Source organism: Peromyscus maniculatus, chromosome 4, assembly GCF_049852395.1.
Source record: "Peromyscus maniculatus bairdii isolate BWxNUB_F1_BW_parent chromosome 4, HU_Pman_BW_mat_3.1, whole genome shotgun sequence".
NCBI lineage: Eukaryota > Metazoa > Chordata > Mammalia > Rodentia > Cricetidae > Peromyscus > Peromyscus maniculatus.
In genome coordinates this window covers 19,863,134-19,885,616 of record NC_134855.1, presented here as the reverse complement: position 1 = coordinate 19,885,616, position 22,483 = coordinate 19,863,134, and the positions used below count along the sequence as shown (strand labels likewise).

The 22,483-nt window shown below is 37.3% G+C and overlaps 1 protein-coding gene across 1 annotated transcript in view; it reads left to right on the top strand.

The window, feature by feature from the left end:
• The window catches only part of Lrp1b (LDL receptor related protein 1B), a 1,955,528-nt gene that overhangs the window by 1,401,533 nt on the left and 531,512 nt on the right, over window positions 1-22,483 (top strand). The gene's annotated exons all lie outside the window — the stretch shown is intronic.

Sequence of the window (22,483 nt, the reverse complement as noted above, 5' to 3'; positions counted from 1 at the left end):
TATTCTGCATAAAGATTTTAAAGTTATAAGAACAAATTTGTTGGCTTCTAATCTTAACTAAGTTCCATGTTTCCTGAGTTCATGTTTTAGTGTTGAAATGCTCACACATAATTTAGTGTTCCTGTAATGTAAAAACTTATCTAATATTAAAAAGCTCATAGCTCTCTGATTTATCATATTAAAATAAAGAATTCTTGAAATGTTAAAAATAATCTTTGGGCTGAAGAGATGGTTCAGTGGTTAAGAACGCCTGTTTCTCTTGTAGAGGACACAGGTTCAGTTCCAGCGGGTGCCTCACTGCTCTTCCTAACTCTGCTTCCACAAGGTCTGACATTCTGCCTGGCATTCACAAGAACCAGACACTAATGTGCTCTACATAAATGTAGATAAAACACTCATACGCATAAAATCAAGATGATGATGATGATGATGATGATGATGATGATGATGATGAATCTTTATGTTTTTGATCTCTGTTTATGAGTACATGCTCTTCTAGTGGCAAAATGTTTTTTGTTGTTATCTTTTTCCCTTTCTGTAACACATTTTGGTTTTTGAAAATCAGGGGGATCTTCAGAAATGGTTCAAAGATGACTGTCCTGTTTTCTTTCTGTATTTTTTATTGTTATTTATTTATTTATTTATTTACATATTTATTTATTTATTTGCTGGTCTGGAACTCACTATATATACCAGGCTTTAAACTCACAGAAATCTGCTTGTATCTATGCCATGAGTGCTGATATTAAGGGTGTTTGCTACAATATCCAGTACAAAGACCACTTTTCGCCAGGCGGTGGTGGCAGCAGCAACAGCAGCAGCAGCAGCAGCAGCAGCAGCAGCAGCAGCAGCAGCAGCAGCAGCAGCAGCAGCAGCAGCAGCAGCGCACACACGCCTTTAATCCTAGCAACTTGGGAGGCAGAGTTAGGCTGATCTCTGAGTTCGAGGCCAGCCTGGTCTACAGAGCAAGATCCAGGACAGGCACCAAAACTACAGAGAAACCCTGTCTTAAAAAACAACAACAACAACAAAAAAAAAAAAAACAAAACAAAAACAAAAAGACCACTTTTCTTAAATAAGTTATCTTAGACCAAATCCTAGACATCCCATAGACACAAATGCCCTATGTTTGTTTGTATTTTAAAGATTTATTTACTTATTTTAGGTTCATGTGCATAAGTCTGAATGTATGTATGTACCTGCGTGCATGAAATGTCCATAGAGGCAGGACTTATGTGGACATCCTGGTGCTGAAAACCGAACCCAGGTCCTCTACAACAGCAGCTGGTGCTATCAGCCGCTGAGCCACTTTTTCAGCTTCCAAACTTCTGATATGCATTTAGAAATGCTTTCTGCAAAAGGGGATTCCAGCAAGAAATGTTTTATTAAGTATTATAGTAATTCTGCCAAAAGCATATTACAGTTTTTAACCTACCATTGATCAAACCACTTTATTATTTATGGAAGATTTATTACCTTACATTGTATAATATACCTTGATTTTTATACAAATGACTTATTTTTACAATTTTATATGATTCCTTGAGTGTAAAACTAAGAAAATTTGAACCTATGAAAGCTTTTATATACACATATACATTTTAACTTAGTACAAGGTCTCATATGTTAGCTCATATTTCATACTTGATTGTTTAAAAGACTCATTAATGATCTTTGAAAATATATGATTAATTTCCAAGAAGCAGAAATATTAAAAGTAAGTAGATTTTAATATTTTGATTCTGTCAATAACAAAAATTTTAAGAGTAAACTAATTATTTGTAGCAGTTAAATTCACTCTCTGGGGTTTTAGGGCCCGAAGAAGGCTAAATTTAATAATAAAGTATAATTTTCTTTGTAAGCAATAATCATCTACTTGTTTCAATAATTCAGTAATTGCTAATATAATATTCTTAATTCGTATTGAAGTATCTTTTCACCAGCAGAAATGGTTAGTTTCAGATAAAATTCTGTTTCTCTCTACTATGTCAACTAGATATTTTTAAAAATACTTGTTATTTATTCTTTGAAAGTTTCATACATTTTTATAATTATTTTGAAAATCTATGTCCACCCTTTAGCCCTTTCTAGCACTCCAAACCACATCAGCATCCCAACTTCATATCCTCCATTTTTTGCTGTCATTAATAGCTCCTTGAGTATAATTAATGCTGGCCATATTATTCCTGGGTATGCACATCTGCTGTTATGCGAGCATGAACCAGCTCCCAGATTTCCACAGGAGAGTAACTCTCTCTCCCTAAGGAATCATCAACTTCTAAAGGTTCCCCTGCAAAAGGTAGATTTTCAGGGGACCCTCCCCAATTTGTGCTTGAATTTAGACTAATTTGATGTAGTGCAGTTAACTGCTGGTGTTGTGAGTTGGAGTTGTGAGGAGAAACAGCTATATCCAGAACTCTGAATTATATAGCTCAGATATCAACTCTTACATTTCCTCCACCTACTTTTCACAAAGTCCTGGACCTAACAGGGGGAGGTGATTATATATATCCATACACAGCTAAGAACTTGTAGGTACAAATACTTGGCACTTTGACCACTCATGAGGGTGATGGTTTGAAAAAAAATGGCCCCCAAAGGGAGTGGCACTATTAGGAGGTATGGCCTTGTTGGAGTAGGTGTGGTCATGTTGGAGGAAGTGTGTCACTGTGGAGGCCGGCTTTGAGGTCTCCTATGCTCAAGCTATGCCCAGTGTGGGAGCAACTTCTGCTGTTGCCTGAGGATCAAGATATAAAACCCTCAGCTTCTTTTCTGGCACCATGACTGTCTGCATGTTGCTGTGTCCCACCAAGATGATAAAGGACTATACCTCTGAAACTGTAAGCCACCACAATTAAATGTTTTCTTTATAAGAGTTGTGATGGTCATGGTGTCTCTTCACAGCAATAGAAACCCTAACTAAGACAATGACCCTCTGCATTAACCTCTACCCACTTCAAGAAGAAGCTAAATGTTTAATGTAGAGTTCCAGTAAAAAATATTTTAGATGATTTATCTCTAAATATGAAAATATTTAGGTTTATCATGTAGGAACAGTGTTCAGGCATTAATTATTTTCTCTGCTGTCAGCAGAAGGTACCAATGCAACATCTGCTTCGAAATGAGACAGTAGCAAATGCAAAGATTAGTCAAGCAATATCTAGAGAAGCCCTAGTTTAGCACTGGACACCATGGATTCCAGGGCCCACTCAAATTACTCAGAGCTCTTTGGTTTCAGGCAAAGTACGCATTTGTTTATTTTCATCTCAGTTTCCTTATTTCTGAGATATGCAGAAACATCTAGACAGTATATGCAAACATTTGACACAGTATGCAATACACATGATGCTCAAAATTTGTAATCACATCAAATAAAGAACATACAAGTTATGGCATAAAATGTAAATAACAAAATATTTGTCTTTTTCTTTCCTGATAGTGTGTATCTAGACAGTTATTTGCATAGAGCAGTAGGCGTTTCTTTACTACTTGGGGCAGGAGGAATTGATTAGGGATGATTTCTCTAGTGAAGATAAACACTACACCCACCTCATTATCAATCTGTGAAGCAGATACTTAAAGATTAGGAACATTACCATCTGCACACAATCCTGGAATGCCAACCTCAGAGACTAGCATACAGTGCTTAGACAACTACCAGACATACGAATGAGATGATGGTGTGGGTGAGAGTATTACAGGCTCCAACAATTTCACAAGACTTTTGTGCTTCACAGGTATTGTGTGGTCTCCTTCACCTCACTGCCTTTTGAAGATTTATGAGAATTAGAATGAGCCCCATTACTTGATTTATAATGTCATTAAAGACAATACGCATGCTTGTAATGTTGTGGAGAGAATTTGCTTCAGGATGGAAGAAATAAAAATAATTGGATTATTCCACATAGCGAGAAAACAAATAAGCTTGCCTTGTCAACCTCTATCTACATTTTCTCACAGCGATCTTTATATGTTACCCAGTTATAAATTTTTCCAGTATTCTCCCTGAAGCTAGTCTATCTCTTTATCCATTATTGACACTCATCTCAGGAACTTAATGACCATTTCCTCTAAATTCCCACAGATTTTTTCTTTTAACAGGCAACAGATACAAGGAACACAGAGCTCAGACACTGAGTGTCATGCATGTTTCCATCCTACATGTTCTGTATTGGAGTTCTGGGACAGTGATGTCAGACAAAATCACTTTACATTAATAAGTTAATGAAAGTTGTAGAAGAATTGTGAAACTTTTAGTTACCATGTACAGTGAAAAGAATGTAACATGTGTCTGGACATTTTAAGTTCATTTGCCTTTGCTAATGTTAATCAGTTGTGATACAATTTAGTCAAATCAGTGTATACTGTCCTGATTTTCTTTTTCCTCTAAGGTGAAGTGCCATTTTTTTTGTCAATCATAGAACTGAGATAAATAAAAACTCAGATAAGTGATTTTTTTTCAAATAACTACAGGACAGAGACTTTTTCTCCTCAGATGACTCCCATCACTGATGGAGAAGAGGGCTGTTTTGTAGTTAGAGCCATCCGTGGACATTGTTACATCATTGTAGTTTATAGGGCTATATTGATAAAAACCTGTACCTTTCATAAAGATTAGCAGACCTGATTTGTTCTGGCATTAGTCCTGAAAAATTAAACCTTTCTTCAGTGAAAGAACTGTTTTCCAACAGATGAAGCTCTTCTGGAGACTAGCCAGTGAGGAAAGAGGACCCTGTGGCTAGATTTAAAATGTTCAAAGCAGTTTTTTATCTCTTCACTGGAAAAGTCCCATTCCACACAGGGAAAAGAAAAATGAGCTTAGAAAATCTTTGCCTGCTGGGTGGTGTTCCTCCTGATGAATGAACATGGCATTTGATGCTTTAAAAAGATATGTTTTAGTAAGGAGAAAAGACTTCAAACAAAATCCTTCCCTCCACCCATTTTGTAATCTTCAGTAAGGTGTGATCTATTCAGCTCCCATCCCTTTGGGGGTATTTACAAGGTTTTCATAATAATCAAACAATGACATTCGGCTCAGAGAATGATGAATTGTTTAAAATTTCCAAGCCTGTACTCATTTTTGTAATCTTTTATCTCTTTTGTTCATATTTCTGCCATCCTATTCAATTAAACAAATATTGATTATTACCTACTAGATATAGAACTTCGCAGCTTGCTTTATGATAAACAAGGACTAAGGGCCATTGTTAGGATGTCCTTATCTGGCACCTATTGTGAGAAATAATTTAATGCCTTTGTGATAAGTCATATGCTGAGCTACTGAAACAGTAACAGCTTAGGGGAATGCTTGTGTGAAAGAGTATCTACTTACCAATGGCTGCCCCTTTTGTGGTCATCCATGGTCAATTCTAGCGTCAAAAACTGCATAAAATTTTCCCAATATAACAAATCATAAGTTTAAATTGTTCTATGACAGAACAGCATGAGGAAAGCCCCACATGGCCTACTTTCATCCATCTGGGACATTAATTACTGAATCATTAATCATTTTATAGTCATCTCTACTCTGAGCTCCGCTTTCTGCTTTACAGCGCTCTCACATATAAAATGGGGTCTCATACAGCCACTAGGAGGCATCATATATAAGCCTGTGGATAGGAGAGACCCACTGTACACTTGTCCCATCTATACCCTGTTCAACATGGGCATGAACGCTAATATAACTACAGATGTGCCAAGGTTAGCTCATCAAAATGACAAAAATGTTACTCTGCTGGGAGATACTAACAGCGAGGGGAGGTTTTATAGGACACTCTCTGATTTTTGACCAGTTTTCTCAGATCCTAGAAAATATGTTTAAGAAAACAAAAAAGAGATTATGTAAGGAAATAACCTCAGCCTTTACACTGTGAATGTTTCCTGTAGACTTGAAAACTGCCTCCTTAGTCTTCCCACATTTACATATGCAACAACATTTTGTTACTAGAAAAAGAGAAGCATTTGATATCACATTGTAGTGCTTTCCAATACTGCAGGTAAAGGAATTGAAATATGACAGGTCAGGGGCCTGTTTTCCTATATTATCTTATATTCATAGTGGTTGAAAAAATTCTTATTGATACTCTTGCAAGTATTACTTAATGATATCACATCATATTTCTGAAAATTTGTGCCTGTTGAAGATCATGTATCAACTTGATTTATATACTGAGTCATACGATTTTTTTAAACACATTTAGTAACTAAACAGGTAGATGACTTTCAAAAGAAGATCTCTCTGTCTGTCGGTTATTGTTTTCTATGATGTCTATAAAGGAATTAATTCATAAATATTTTTCTAGTAAACACTTTGTCACCAACTAAAGCCACAGAAGATATATAGAATTTTTCCATGTCAGTAACAGCAATAGCTTAATAAATATAATCCTGTTGCTTAGGGACATTTTTTTCAATTTTAAGAAAACCATTTCCTTGGTTACAAAGTAAATTTTTAGAGCAGATTCTACTTCTTTGTGTTCTTATGACTGTGAAGCAAAACTATTTGTGTTGTCATTTTGAACTTGCTTCAAAAATATATCTTTGAGACACATGAACAGTTAGCAGATAGTAAAACACAGTAAGTCCTTCAAGGTATAGAATACTACCATCAGAAAAAAAACCTCATTAATTCTATCCAAAAGAAAATGCCATGAACATCATACAGACATTGTAAGCTAAACAAGTTATTAAAAATATCTCAGGATATTCTGATTATTTCTAAACTCCAAAACTTGAAAAAAATAGCATTTGTTAGGTATCTGAACTCTTTCACTGTTGATAAACTAAAAAATCTCAGAAATGCACAATGGAAACTTCCTAAACATTTTTGTTGACTTAATTGGGATCTCCATTGGCTTCTTTATCACTGGTTGAATGATACTGAACACTGTATGGACACTGTTAGTAATTCCAGGCTTCTCATGACACAGCTTTGGCTGGTTCACAGGAAGTCCTTGTGACCAGAGTTCTATCCCTGTCTTCATTCCTTGCCTGGATTACACTGTGCTTCTGTGTTTCCTGGAAGGTTCTCCTCAGCAGAGCCACTCTCAGATCTGATTCCCTGATGTTTCTTTACCTTCTCCTCAGTGCTATAAGCTCTGGTCACCAAAGTCCTTGTTATACTAATTCACAGTAAATTATTAACAGGAACTCAAAGATTGACACGTTTTCTTAGTGAATGTACCGGCTGATTTTGTGTGTCAACTTGATACAAGCTAGTGTCATCAGAGAGGAAGGAGGCTCAGTTCAGGAAATGCCTCCAAGAGAACAAGCTATAAGGCATTTTATCAACTAGAGGTCAATGGTGGAGGGCCAAGCCAATGGTGGATAGTGCCCTCCCTGGGATGGTGGTCTTGGGCACTATAAAAAAGCAGGATGAACAAGCCATGAGGAGCAAGCCAGTAAGCAGTATCCATCCATGGCCTTTGCATCAGCTCCTGTCTCCAGGTTCCTGCCCTGTTTGAGATCCTTTCTATCAGTTCCTGTCCTGATGAACAGCAACGTGGAAATGTAAACTGAATAATCCCTTTCCTCCCCACCTTGCTTTTTGGTCATGGCATTTCTTGCAGCAATAGAAACCCTAACCAAGACAATGAACATATTTGAGTGAGTAGCTTTATTCTCATCTGCTACCACGTTTCCAATTAGAGCACCAGTACAGAAAGGTGAAGAAATTTTTTTTTAAAAAAAATTTAATCTTTTGATTTTGTTTTCCAAATTACTGTCACCTACCCAATACACCGACATCATCACTATCTTCTCAGTATCCTTTTCTAGACTACACAGACATGTCAAGTGGAACTTGAAAATCTCCTTTGTGACCAACACTGGCAATATAAGCATTATTTGATGTTACTTCAATCTTGAGAAATTTCTCTCCACCCAATTTAAGAAAACCAAGGACATATTAGACCATCCTTTCCTCCATCCAATTTAAGAAAACAAAAGACTTATTAGTCCATTTGTCTTTTTGACATCTTTTTAAGAAAAAAATAAAAGCTGTGATTCGGCTTCTGAGACTTTTGGCCATTAGTTTGGAATCAAGTAAAAGGTTCTCTAGTTAGTGGAAAAAAGGGGAAGTTATTTAATTGACTTTCTGACTGGCTATAAGCTATGGATCTAGCTTTAATTTTATTTTGTTATTTGGCATTATTGTTCTCAGAGGGCAATAAGAAATAAATGGACCATTTTGAGAGTTAAAAGTGGAGAAAAACAACCAATTAGTTCTATGTATAATGTGTGTGTGTGTGTGTGTGTGTGTGTGTGTGTGTGTGTGTGTGTGTGTTTAGAAGGAAGTCTTAGCTGAAATAGAAAATCTTAGAAAGGGACATGGGTACCCACCAGAAATTAGGCAGAAAAGAGGTTTGAAAGTAGAAGAAATTAAAATAAGACCACCAAATCCCAAAATGTAATATATATGGAGCAATTTTTACTACATTTCATGGCACTTACATGTATTGTTGTAATTTAATTAGTCAAAATAGTGTTTCAGGAAAGGTGATACATTTACTTTAACATGGGTTTAGCAAGAAGATTGAGATTGGGGAGAGTGTTTTGGTGAGGTCCAGATTAAAGTCTAACTTCTGAGCTGATAAATGAAATTTCATTTTCGAGATTTATGCAAACCATGAATTGCAGGTTGGTGATGTTGTCCAGTATATAAAAGGACCCAAGTTCAGTTTCCAGAACTCAAAAATACCAGGAAAAAAAGCATAGAATGAAGCATAGAAAGATGAATAACATAAGTATGCAGTATTCAACACTTAGTGTCTCACACCCACTTTAGACAGTGGGAGGCACCTGCAGGGCTCAGGTGTTGGAGAAATGGTGACAGTAAAGGTTAGGGCTCTCTTGGGAAAAGGGATAGATAGAAGGAAAATGGTACAGCTACATGAGAGGTATCCTAGAGAAAGCATCATTATAGTCACTGTAGAGGAGGAAGAGAAATAATACTCATGGGCCCCACAACATATGCATCAGTCATCACACAAACGCAACACCTTTAAAGAAGAAACATTTATTATCCATAGATTCTGTGGGTCAATTTAAAGTGGCTCTTTGGTTGTCAAGGCTATTTGTGTTATCTCAAGAGAAGGTTCAATTAGGGAAGTTCTGCTTCCACACTCACCTAGATGGCTTATGTCAGCACTGTGTTCCTTACTAGCTGTTGAACAGAACGCCAGTTTCTTACCGGTTACCATCTTTGTTCCACACCTCTCTGTGGCCACTTCATACCATGAAACTAACTACTGTGACATCTATTGGATACAGGAGAGGAGAGCCATGCAAAATGAAGCCAAGCTGGTACAATTCAACCTCAGTAGTGGTTTCCCACATTTGATATACTCTACTTACTTAAAGCTAGTAATTAGACCCAGACCACCCCCCAAGGAAAGGATTCAAAATGGAATTTCAAGTGTTGATGATCATTTCACAGAGGCCACACCAAAGACTACCTATCACATCATTAGAAGTTTTTTTGTGTGTGTTATTTCTATGCATCATAAGGCTAAACTCTGATGGCTGCTTTGTATTATCAACAATGTTTGTAAGGGTTGGATCTACCATGTCCCCCCAAAAGTTTTGTGTTTGAACACTTGGCTCCCAGCAAGTAATGTTAGTTTGAAAGGTTGAGAAACCTGTGGCTCTGGCTCCCTCCAGAGGATTCAACACCCTCTTCAGGCCTCCACTAATACCTGTTTGCTCCCCCCCTCCTCCTCCCTCCCTCCCTCTCTCTTACACACACACATAATTTTAAAATAAAAAATAGTCTTTTAAAAATATATAGTTTTCTTTTTTTGTTTATTTATTTATTTTTTGAGACAGGGTTCTCTGTGTATCTCTGGCTGTCTTGGAACTCACTTTGCAGACCAGACTGTCCTGGAACTCAAAGATCTGCCTGCCTCTGCCACCTAAGTGCAGGGATTAAAGGAGTGCACCACCACTGCCAGCATATATTTTTTCATAAGTAATGTGCTTATATCAGAAATAATATTTATAGATGATTGATCAAAGCATAGAAAAGTATTATGCTAGAGTGGTACTTAATAAAAAGAAGATAAAATAATATCAATAAAAATTAACTTGCATTTTGAAAACAGCCGAATATTAATGTGCAAAATATTAATATTTGTGGACAATGTAGAATTGTATTAGTGGATTTATTTCTGTTTTCATAATTTTCCAAATGTACCATGACTTTATAAAATAATTTTAGAATATTTATTCAAAGAGAGACTGAAATTGCAATAAGGAGGTGATGGTTGAAGCAATCATTATTACTTCCCCAACTCATTTTAATTATTTTTAATGATGATTTAATGATAGATACCCACATTTTTATTTAATCATCATTTATTTTAAGTTAATAGGATTTATAGGAACATTACAAATAATTGAGTATGCTAATATATTCATTAATATCCTTTTATTGTATCGCTAAATTAAAATCCAAGCCAATATTCTCCAAGTATCAGTTGCTTTACCACTAAAATAGTATAGTATATTTTGAAAATTATAATAATAAAGATGTTTTAAAGGTGAGTTTGAATAGAAACCAATGATAAATCTTAGTATTTCTGTCTATTGGTCAGAGTAATATGTCACAGGAAACAAAAGGAAATTTGTGAGTATTTCTACTTAGTATTTAATAACTTTTCAAATATGGCTAGGAGTTGAATTAAAATATGATGTCAGTTTTTTCATTATCTTAATGTCTGGTGTACAAGCAAAGCAAGAGACATAGCAGCATGTCACCCTGAGTATTCTCCCTGAAGAACAGAGTGTAGTAATTGGCACAGACAGTTTAGCTCTGATTCTGCTCACATACATAGTAATGACGATTGGCCAAGAAAATAGATGGTCCTTACAAATAGCCTGTAGGGCACTGGCTCTAGTGCTATCTATCAGTACTGGAATTTGAACAGCTGAAAAGCTAGAGGAGAAACAGACTGTTAACTGCACTGGGTGTTATTCTTCTCTTGACTGTTTACAATACTCCACAGACAAAGATTCATAACCCTTAAGCAATCTCTTCCAGTTTCTTATATTCTGACAACCACATTACAGTTTATTGTTTTGATTTGATCCGATCTTTTTTCTACTTAACTCATAGCTACCACTGTGCTGTTTGCATTCAGCAACATGAAAAATAAACAAGTAAATGAAGCCAATTTCTAAACCGAAGAAACCAGTTTTGTTTTTTCACTAGTGCAGTATTTGATGACAAACTGCTTCACCACAGTGAGCAATGGGGGGGCAGCCACCGCCACGGGAACTCTCGTAGGCCACGCTGGCATGAAGAATTGGTGATGGTTGCAGGGTACGTTGCTGTTGCCTTTTGGCTATGAAACTGAACAGGGACTCTGGAGACAACACTGGAACTCAATATATGGGTAGTTAAAGCTAACTTGGTACCACAGCCTAACTTGGTGACAATGAAAAAATTATCCACACTAGCAATTCTATTGTCACACATCTCCCTATTCCCAAGCAGTGAGAGACCACTGTGAGTTATTTCTTGAAATCACTTTTCTTAAATAGCTTCTCATGCAAGAGTTGTCAGCTTTTTCTAAGTTACTATGTGAAGACTCTTCCAGATTCTGACCATTTAAAGTGGGCAGAGAGGTTGATAGCTTTTATTGAAGGATTTTTCTGAAATGGCAGGCAAAAGCAAATTTAGAAAATGTATGAAATGAAAGGGTTGTTCCTAAATAGTGAAATGTCTGAAATAACAATAACTATTTTTTTAATACTAAGATAGGCTATCATAACAACAAATCTCCTTTTAAGAACTATCTAAACTTCATTTCATCAGCTTGGGTATCAGTGCTAACTTTAAATTCATCTAAAATGTTTTCTAACACTCCTTGTTATTTCCTTTTTGACTCTTTTTATTAAAAATCATGTTGTATAATTTGTCCTTCTTTGAAAAATACCAGTTTATCACTCCACCTTGTTCATCAAACAACCTACTAACTGCTTGCAACCAAAACTTTTAAAAGTGTGATACCCATGATATCACTGAAAGTAGAAGCACATGTGTACATATAGTGAAGGCACCAGAGTTGTAGTGACAAAGGTGGTGGCATGGAAGGGTGGGTGGCTTGGGGACTGGCAGGTCTAGCTCAAGGCAGTTCCTCTCTCTTTGAGTCTAAAGTGTGAATGCCTATCATTATTCAGCTGTCACAACCCAGAGAAGGAGTAATACCAAAAGTGAACTGGAATGTAAATTATGCACTGCACTGCTCATGATGGTCATTATGTACATCATCATCAATTTTACAAAGTGCACTGCTTTAGTGTTGAAATTTGGTAGTGAGTGAAGCTTGTGCATATTAGAATCTGAATGAAATCTCTAATTTCTCAGTGTTAGCAGTGAACTTAAAGCTTCTCTAAGAGCTGCATTCTGTTTAAAAACTGATTTGATATAGTTGTATGACAAAATTATTCACAAATAGTGTGTAAAAAAGCACTATCCATTAGAAAATCTCAAATTTTAATCTGTTCACTTCCTGTCATTCAAGTTAAGGGTGTTCTGTTCAGTGGCTATAGAAACCCTTCCTGTTTAAACTGATGGGAAGTCTCCCTACAGTGCTCTCTGCTCTCTTTGTGAGTATTGGAAATGTATGTCCTCTAGAGAAGCACCAGTTAATTTTACTTTACTTAGTAATTACGGTCCCAAGACTCTTAGTATAGTGATAGCCATAATAGCAGTATTTCGGACAGAAAAAATACTGACTTTCATGAACAAGAATAAATTTAACATGGTTTAAAATTCTTTCTCTAAATAAGGATTTTTTTTTCATTGATCAAATCGTAAGACTCAAAATCTAATTTTCTTTTTGGTTTTATTTTATAATTTAATTTAATTTTACATATCAGCCACAGATTCCCTTGTTCTCCCTGCTCCTGCCCCCACCCCCGTGCCTTCCCCCCAGCCCACCCCCCATTCCCATCTCCTCCACGGCAAAGACTCCCCTGAGGATTGAGTTCAACTTGGTAGATTCAGTCCAGGCAGGTCCAGTCCCCTCCTCCCAGGCTGAGCCAAGTGTCCCTGTATAAGCCCCAGGTTCCAAACAGCACATGCACTGAGGACAGGTCCCTGTCCCACTGCCTGGATGCCTCCCAAACAGATCAAGCTAATCAACTGTCTCACTTATCCAGAGGGGCTGATCTAATTGGGAGCTCCACAACTATTGGTTCATAGTTCATGTGTTTCCATTCGTTTGGCTATTTGTCCCTGTGCTTTTTCCAACCTTGGTCTCAACAATTCTCGCTCATACAAACCCTCCTTTCTTTCTCACCAATTGGACTCCTGGAGCTCCACCAGGGGCCTGGCCATGAATCTCTGCATCCAGTTCCCTCAGTCATTGGATGAAGTTTCTAGCATGACAATTAGGGTATTTGGCCATCCTATCATCAGAGTACGTCAGTTTGGGCTGTCTCTCGACCATTGCCAGTAGTCTATTGTGGAAGTATCTTTGTGGATTTCTGTGGACCTCTCTAGCATTTTGCTTCTTCCTATTCTCATATGGTCTTCATTTACCATGGTCTCTTATTCCTTGCGCTCCCTCTCTGTTCTTGATTCAGCTGAGATCTCCCGCTCCCTTAAGCTCTCTTTTCCTTGACCCTTGCCAGTAGGAAGTAGTCTTGAACACATTGGCATAGGAGATCACTTCCTAAATATAACACCAGTAGCACAGACACTGAGAGAAACAATCAATCAATGGGACCTCTTAAAACTGAGAAGCTTTTGTAGAGCAAAGGATATGGTCAACAAGGCAAAGCGATAGCCTACAGAATGGGAAAAGGTCTTCACCAACCCCACATCTGACAGAGGACTGATATCCAGAATATATAAGGAACTCAAGAAATTAGACATCAAAATGCCCAACAGTCCAATTAAGAAATGGGCTATAGAACTAAACAGAGAATTCTCAACCGAGGAAACTCAAATGGCTGAAAGACATTTAAGGAATTGCTCAACATCCCTAATCATCAGGGAAATGCAAATCTAAACAACTCTGAGATACCACCCTACGCCTGTCAGAATGGCTAAGATCAAAAACACTGAAGACACTTTATGCTGGAGAGGATGTGGAACTAGGGGAACACTTTTCCACTGCTGGTGGGAATGCAAGCTTGTACAACCACTTTGGAAATCAATATGGCAATTTTTTTAGAAAATTGGGAATCAATCTCCCCCAAGATCCAGCTCTACCACTCTTGGGCATATACCCAAGGAATGCTCAATCATACCACAAGGACACTTGCTCAGCTATGTTTATATCAGCATTGTTTGTAATAGCCAGAACCTGGAAACAACCTAGATGACCTTCAACTGAAGAATGGATAAATAAATTGTGGTACATATACACAATGGAATACTACTCAGCAGAGAAAAACAATGACATCATGAGGTTTGCAGGCAAATGGATGGATCTAGAAAAAATCATCCTGAGTGAGGTAACCCAGACTCAGAAAGACAAACATGGTACGTTCTCACTCATAGGAGGATACTAGGTGTAAAACAAAGATGACTAGACTGCTACTCACAACTCCAGGGAGGCTACCGAGAAAACAGGACCCCAAGAAAGACACGGGGATCCCCCAATGACAGAGAAATGGATGAGATCTACATGAACAACCTAAACATGAGTGGGGGTAATGAAAATCTAATTTTTTTAAGAGGAATCTCAAAATAGGAGTTAAATTTCCCTTGGTGTTAGAATGAATATTTTGTATGGAATTTAAAGTGAAATTACATTTCCAACTGCCCTAGAAATTATGGTGAAAATTTTGAGAGCCCTTGCATAGTGTGATGACCACCTAAAGAATTTTTGAACATTAATTTCTTCAGCTTTGAAAATTGAAGCTCATTTGCATTGCATAGCTTCTTCCATTCTGTAATGTCTGTGGAGATTTACATGTAAAGCAACGTGTAGAGTGGTGACAGTGTAGGCAAAGATTAAGTTTACATTCAGGTCAGAGATGAACATTTCCTTCCAAAGAAACACATCAGGGCCATTTAAAACTCCATTCACGGTAGAGGAACATTTACATATTTGCAGCTAGGTTTAGAGGGTCTGTGGAATTAATTGGAGGTTTACTGTCATGCTTCTTTCATTTCCCTTTTGTGAAATGATAGAGTAACAATAAGACATTTGAGGTATCCCTTTGTCACATTAGCCACTAAGTTACAAGACTGATGCTGGTAAGAGATGTGACCTTGTGTTTTAGCCTTTTGAATTTGAGTTTCAGCTTTCAATCTGTCCATTAGAAGAATGAGGACCAGCTGGTATGCATGCTTTGCTTAATGAACTCACCATATTGTAAACTCATTCACTTGCAGAAAGTGCTCTTAAACCATTTTGCTTATAGAAACACTCTTTGTGAATGACTCGTAACAATAATATTGAAATAACTTATTATATACCAAGACAAATTTAGCTTTTGAAGCCAGGATGTAGCATTTGAATGTGTATGCACATATATGAATAATTGCCTTACCTTTGGCCTTAGAGAGTTTCCTACATCCTATTCCAATGTGTTCACTATAATTGATCTATATAGTCTTCTATATTTTTGAGCAGATTAATTTTGTTTATTGGCAAAAATTTAACACTGGTGACATTGATTTGCTTTTTTAAAAAACTATTACTTTGTTAGTATTTGATATATCATTAAGGAGAAAATGACCTCACTTTTATTATGACATGAATTAATAATATAACGATATAATAAGACTTTAAAAAGTCCTAGTGATAGTAATGTGTTAACAGCTCATGCTATCACATCTGGTGTTCCAAATGTAAATGAGCCATGATAATAATTATGTTGTTGAACAGAAAGACTAAATGGGATGGAACAATCAACCTGCCCTATGTCCTGGAAATTGTGCACTTTGAAAATAGTCTTGCATTTGCAATCACAAATACTCTTAGATACAGAAAAAAAAATACGTTGTTTGCAGATTTAAATGCTCTATACACATCCAAAGATACTCATTCTCTAAAGTCCTCCACAATCCCAGAATATTAATAGTGCATGAGCTGCCTCAGGTTTCTTGAACAAAAATCATGTTTCATTTTACTATGGACTTTCTGAATTTCTGATCTGACAACACCTCAACAAAGATCTGTTCCAACCTGATTATTTTTTGTGTGAGGTACATGGGAGAGCAGCAGATTGTTGCTTCCAAAATGACTACTCTGCTAGCTCCTGCTGTACATGCTCACGCATGGCTAGGTGCACTGTGTTCCCTCCAGTGGGATTTGGGCAAGTCTGTGGCTAGGTTGTGCTATGGACTTCACAGTGCTGTGGCATAAAATGCTTTTCAGCTTCCACATTGTTCTCTTGAGGCACATAACTAGGAAGTTGTGGATTGATTGGTGAGGGGGAGGCACAGCTACACAGAGCCATCACCCGGATTAGTGCTGGGGCTGTATGGAAGCCCTAAGATTCCTGCTCCAGTGTTCAGCTTCCCTGAAAGTTGATAGAGGGAGCCTTCATGTGATTGCCATCTTTACACACTGACTCCATGTGGAGCAGGAGAGCAGCCCTGCTGAGCATTGCCTGTGTTGACGATCCATGGTCACTATAGCCAGGGACGTCTTAGAAGTGTTTGGTACACAACCATAGACTCCCAAAGAATAGAAGCAACACATCCAAAGATGCCCAGCCGTACTGGAGCTGATGTCGGCTTTGATTATGAATTTTAATACTTTTTCTGCTTTGCCACGATTTATTTTCTTCCTCAACATTGCTAGAATGTGTTTTCAGGTGTTGACTATACATGAAACCAGTTGAAAGGAAGTGACAGAGGCTGTTCCCTCCTCATTCTTAGTTAACAGGTGTGGCTTTGCCTCGAAGGCAGTGACCTAATTTTTTTTAAAAGAAGATCTATTATATAAAATGACAGTATTTTGAATGATTCTGAAAAAAAAAAAATCAGAGTGAAGACTATAATGGACAGTCTGGCATGCACAACCTTTCCTTCTCTGCATGTGGGGGAAAGTTTAGTGCTCAAGTTCAGAGAAAGCATGGCTCTCTTGTACACATTTGCACACTCAGGGTAATGATGGTGAAATGCAGAATTAATCACAACTTAACATGTGAGCCATAAATAGCACTGCATTCAGTTCAGTTCATACTATTAGAGTTCTGAGTATGGGAATCTTATACCTATGATTCAAGCCTGGTTGGTTTAACTGATTTAACCTATGCACTAGCAAAATAAAATATTCATGTGAGGGAGGGGCGTGGGGAAAAGCATGTGTCCCCAGCTTCCCAGCAAATTCTGATTCAATATAAAGTCAGGAGAGTGATGAGAATTGCTGTTTTAGAAGTCAAATTTTAGCTTAGAAATAATTTACCATTCTTTGTTTTTGTTTTCCTTCTTTTAAGAAAGGCAATAATTTTTGTTTGTGACTGGTTTGTCTAACTATAAACAGAAAAGAATAAAGGGAAATTATGGGGAACTACCAAGATCTTTCCTCCTCCCATCTGTACCTCATTGTGAGAAAATAGCAGCACCATTACTTCCTGACAGGTCCCTTCAGGCATTTAGTTTGCTGTCAGGTTCACCATAAATCATATCTTAACCAAGGTTAGACACCTCCTACTGATACCATGTGACCTTCCAACTGCCCTGGGCAGTGAGCCTGATCACTTGAAGGATTTGGGACACAGAATTAAAGAGTCTATTTGCCTACAGACATCCATTTAAAACATTTTATTGTCAAAGGACATACCACCATCTCTCCTTAGCCAATTTAATGTTTTTTTCACCTGACCATATTGTCTCTGGTCTATTTCATTGAATGACTTTACCGTGTGGATCAGGTGTAACAAGCTAAAATCATGAATATACAAATTATATGTGTATTTTATTTATATATTCATCATAATTATATATGCATCATAATTGTAGTCACTGTGAAGAAATGGGTCAGAATGTGGTTTTTCATACTAACAGTGTCAAAGTAACTATTTCTGGGTGGAAGCTGAGAGAGAACAGTGGAGTGTCTGGATTCAGCAAGAAAGTAAAGAGAACAAACTTGGTGTTGAACAAAAATGGGAGGGAAAGAAAACAGCGTGTTCTTAAATAGCATATACACATATTCCCACACGCACACATTCAAACTCAAACACACACACAGGCACACCTTCACTCTGTCTGTGTCTCTCTCTGTCTCTGTTACACACACACACACACACACACACACACACACACACACACACCCCAGAGCAATTTTCATTTGTGTCACAATTTATTTGGGAACACTTATAATTTTAACAACAGAAATATTTTCGTCATTAAATTGATAGTTGAGTACTACTTTATGTTGATGTATTTTTAATTAAACAGATGATTCAGTTAGGTTGTTTTCATGCTATAAAATATAATAGAAACAACTATTTATCTTTTTTTTTTTTTTTGATTTTTGAGACAGGGTTTCTTTGTGTAGCTTTGGTGGCTGTCCTGGAACTCACTCTGTAGACCAGGCTGGCCTCGAACTCACTGAGATCCACCTACCTCTGCCTCCTGAGTGCTGGGATTAAAGGTGTGCGCCACCACTGCTCAGCACAACTATTTATCTTTAATTTGAATAATTTGAGTCCTAAAAATGGACACATTAGACTTAATTGTTATCTTTAATTTCAAGATAGCTAGTGGCTTTAAATATTGACCTTCAATTCATGAGCACAATTCCGTATTCTACTATATTTCAGTCATTAAAATGATTGCAATTTTTTATTGATTGTTCCTGGGGGATACACAATGCATGGCATGCACTTGGAGGTCAGAGGATAATTTGCTTGAATCACTTCTCTCCTTTGCTCCAGGTGGATCTCAGGCATTGAACTCAGGTTTTCAGGCTTGACAGAAAGCAGCTTTTCTACTGGACCATCTCAGTAGCCCTGCCTCACTCATTTTTAAAGTTTTGAAATAATTGCATCATGTATAAATACTTTAATCTTCATTAGGTTCTATGAATTTTATTGCTAAATGTGAACATCCATGAGTCACTTCCTTATACAGGCTAATTCTCTTTTCAGTTTTCAAAATCATGTGTTTTATTTTATTCTTTTATAGCAGCAGTTGTGTGTGGGGGTGGGGAGCTGGGTAGTGGTGGCACTTAGGAGGCAGAGGCAAGCAGATCTCTGAGTTTGAGGTCAACCAGGTCTACAGAGTGAGTTCCAGGACGGTCAGGGTTACACAAAGAAACCCTGTCTTGAAAAACAAAACAAAACAAAACAAAACAAAACAAAAAAACAAACCAAACAAAACAAAAGCAGTAGTTAGTGGTTAGGAAACCAATAATATTGGTGTTGTTTTCCTGTTTTTAAGATTTATTTTTAATTATGTCTAGATATGTGTCTGCATTTGGGTATGTGCAAGTACCTGTAGAAGCCAGAGGCATTGGATCCCCAGGAGTTGGAGTCATAGACAGTTGTGAACTTTCTGATGTCTGTGCTGGGAACTGAACACCAGTCTTCTTTAGGAGCAACAAGTGCTGTTAACTATTGATCTGTTTCTCCAGTCACAGTGGTGTTGTGTTCTTATCCAGTAGCCAATACCATCGCTTAGGCCATATTGAGCAGCAACAATCTATGCCAAATCCCTCTTTAGGTAACTATGCCTGCAGCAGAATACAACCAGCCCACTGCTTATTCTAAAAGTCTTATTGCCTGGTGAGAAAACTATAGAACAAAATATAACTGGATGCTGGATGTTGATTAACCCTGCAAAAGAAAGAGTCTAAGGATTGAACAAGTCAGAGAAGTTGAAATCACATGGTCAGAGAAAATACTGAAATGTGAAAACTGGAAGAAACACTAGTACTGAGTCTCAGTAAGTCTAGTCATGTTCCTTAGCTTATGCTTCCTAGGTCCTGGGAGTGTGACTTGGCAGCTAGAATTCAGTCTCCATGTCTCTCTCTGCTCTGCAACTACCTTCCATCACCTTTAGGAGACCACAAAGGAAATTAGCCATAAAACTTATCTTTTCTTTAATTTTAAATATTTTTGGTAACTATATATTGCATTATTCATATATATGTAATGTAATGATATTTTATGCATACATTTCTATAATAACAGTGACCACATTAACTCATCTTTCACTATTCACACAGTGTCATTATATGACTGTTTTTGTTTTGTGACTAAAATCTTCCCAAATCCCTGGTCTTCATTCCCAATAATAACTAGGGATAAGAAGATCTTTTGTTTTGTCCTCACTTCAACACATTAAATGAACTAGAAATATTGTTTCCTTTGTGATGACAATAGATTCCCAGTATTAAAGCAAGCCTACTACTGGAGGAAAAGACACCCAAACAGTTTTATTGCATTTCTTCCTGAGGGGGGAATATGGAGGCTCCTCAAGCAATTCCGAGTGGCAAGTGACCTGTTAACTTTGTTGTAGTAGGAATCTTAAAAGTTCTTATTAATAAAATCAAACCTGAGGCCAGTTATTGGGGTGAAAGCTGGAAGATCAGAGAAGCAGAACAAGCCATAGCTACCTCATCTTGCCAGTTCCTCAACTGATCCTGTTTCCTCAGACAGCCTCTAAGTCCTCATCCAGAATGGGTCTCAGCTGAACTGTAGCTCCAAAGCCTAAAAGCTTAACCAGCCAAATGCTTTTAGTTTCTGGTCTAACGCCTTATATATCTTTCTGTTTTTGCCATCACTCCCTGAGATTAAAGGCTCACTTCTTGGGATTAAAGGCGTGTGTCACCATGCCTGACTGTTTCCAATGTGGTCTTGAACTCTCAGAGATCCAGAGGGATTTCTGCCTCTGGAATGCTGGGATTAAAGGCTTGTGCTACCACTGCCTATCCTCTATGTTTAATATTGTGGCTGTCCTGTTCTCTGACCCCAGATAAGTTTATTAGCATGCACAATATTTTGAGGAACACAATACCACCACACTTTGTCCCCAAAGAGAGATCTTCCTGTATCTCAGAGCAGAGTTTCAAATCAAGGCCTGAAAACAGTTCTGCACTGTCTGCAGCACTTACTACGAACACAGGCTTGCCTACTTGTCACCTGCCATTGCGCTCTTAAGTATTCTTTGGTTGCTTGTGAAGAACAGATTCAGAGGTAAGCCCTCTTCTTTGGCTCACTTTGATCATCTAGAATAGTTCAGGAGCAGCACATTTAGTTCTGTGAAACATCCTTTGATCAACAAGATTTCTGTCCACTCAAAGTATTTGGAATTTGTCTTTTAGTGTAAAAGTGTCAGTTATAAGCAAGCATTGTTTTAACTAATTAACATTGATCATGGAAATGCTCATGACTGAGTACCATTTATGGCTGCCTTTTCATTTCTATACCCAGTTTTTAGGTAGATAGTTATAAAATCAGTTTATAGAGTTTGCTGATGTTGTTTGTAATAGGGGTTTGGAGCAAATAAAAATACACGACTGAAATAACTCATACTTCATGTGTACTCTCAGGTATCTATCAGTTCACACACTACTACCTTCCTATTTTGTAGTTCCTAATTACATTTTGCAGGTCTCATAACCAGATACCCTTCCACTGTCTACTGACTCTGAATTTATAGGTGGGCATACACCAGGGACTTCTTTTACATCATGCTTATTGCTCTCAGTTCTTGTACAGGGAAGACAGATTTTTCTAATCTACTGACTTCAGACCTGATGTTGAACATTGTTGTAATTCAATTTTAGATAATAGCAATATATGGGGCTGAAATATCCAAACAAAGTTGTTGTTGTCTTTTTTCTTAGCTGATTGCTTAAGAATGTTGCTCCATATGACAAGAGACCATAACTATTATGGGTTCTCTGGATCCTTGTTCACTAGAAACTTCAAAGTATGGCATTCTGTTAATTCCTAGTTCCAGGAACATGTCAGAGAGTATTTATTAATAAGCCTTGCATGATTATCTTATTCTAGACTCCATTAATCTGTACTGGGTTCTCTCACTGGGAATTGCGTGAGTTCTGTATTATGTCTTTACCTGGCTCTTTCACTCCCACATGATTGGGCCTGTTGAATTAAATGAAAAGTTTCTTTCATCATCATCACTGCAGAGCCTTTTACTGCTCTGTATCATTGTAAAATCTTTCAGTTTTCCACATTATCAAGGAAATTAGCTGAAGTTCCTCTTGGGCATAGAATGAATGATTAATACCTATAACTAAAGAGATCTGTTATGCACTGTATTTCATTCTTTGAGGTAGTATGAACCAGATACTATGATGTTACTGAACTGTGAAGTGGATAATTACCTGTAGTAAGGATCATAACCTGTCTTTAATGGTGATGCAAATCCCTTCTATCCATTCCTATCCTCTTTGAGATGTTTTACATTTTTTTTTTCTATCTGGGACTTCCAAATTAGAATGTTCTAGTGATGGTGGTTGTGGAAAGAGGTCATTTTAGTTATCCCTTCAGGTTTTCTGTGAAAGTTCTTATCATAAATGTAATAAACTCAGTGTTGTTC